The sequence below is a fragment of the Perkinsus marinus genome (genome assembly GCF_000006405.1).
Source record: "Perkinsus marinus ATCC 50983 genomic scaffold scf_1104296968356, whole genome shotgun sequence".
NCBI classification, from domain to species: Eukaryota; Perkinsozoa; order Perkinsida; family Perkinsidae; genus Perkinsus; species Perkinsus marinus.
Window position 1 is genome coordinate 1 of NW_003203189.1, and position 1,040 is coordinate 1,040.

General features: G+C 45.9%; 2 non-coding genes across 2 annotated transcripts; both read right to left on the bottom strand.

The window, feature by feature from the left end:
• Positions 1-93: 93 nt before the first annotated feature.
• Positions 94-164, bottom strand: Pmar_PMAR022680. Its single transcript has one exon. It is a non-coding gene; the product is annotated as a tRNA-Gly (tRNA).
• Positions 165-229: 65 nt separating this feature from the next.
• On the bottom strand, positions 230-302 carry Pmar_PMAR022681. Its single transcript has one exon. It is a non-coding gene; the product is annotated as a tRNA-Glu (tRNA).
• Positions 303-1,040: the final 738 nt, after the last annotated feature.

Here is a 1,040-nt window from a genome sequence, read left to right on the forward strand (position 1 = left end):
TTCTTTGCCACATTGTTCGAGGGCTAGGGGGATAAGAGAATAGGATGTTAGGAGAAGGGTAGGGGGCCTTTGGTTCGAGCTTTGATATATGTCTGCATCATCCGAGAATCGAACTCGGGTCACAACGATGGCAACGTTGTATTCTACCACTAGACCAATGATGCTTCTATCTAGTTTACGAGAAACTGTTCTGGTTAGCGACCCGATCTGCTTACAGTACCGTAACAAATTCCGATGCGGGGACTCGAACCCCGGTCGCGTGGGTGAGAGCCACGAATCCTAACCAGCTAGACTACATCGGAGGATAAAACACTTTGCAATTTGTGCTTTCGAACAAGTGCTGAATCGATGCATTTCGAGTCCGTTTTCATGCTTTTCAGCTAAACCTCCGACTCAAATGACATCATGTGTGCCATCTGAAAAAATAGTCAGAAGGAGGGGTAGAGTATACTCGGTGCTGCTCTAGAATGTACGCACTCTGAAAGATTTTACGGTCGAGAATCTTCGACACCGTTCGAGATCATGGGTTCGATCCACTCATCATCCATCAAAATTGTGAACTGCTACTGGCAACAATTCACACGCGGTGATGCAGCAGCTCGGTATTGATCTATAGTATCGCCCTTCAAAGCCCGTACTTGTATTCCATGCTACCTCTGTTGAAAATCATCACTGAGAGCGAACAAGTCTGTGGTGACACAGCCGACAAACTTAGAAACAGAATCACATGATATGTACCTTTCTTCTTGATTTTCCGTGTAACCAGTCACCCCAAGATCTGCTCCACTCGGAGGGAAGATTCCATAATCGCAGATGATACGACAGAAGTGCGGGACGCAGGAATCGATCCTGCGTGCATGTGATTGCCTACTGATGGATGAAATCAGAATTCGAATATATATACAAATGGTTGATCGAAGTGGAATAGAAACTTCAAGAGGCTCCGCATGTCATCTCTCATCATTCGAGCAGCTCCAAAGCTAGCCAGCTAAATGTAGCAATGCTCTCAGACATACATTCAAACCTAAATGGCGCGGTGA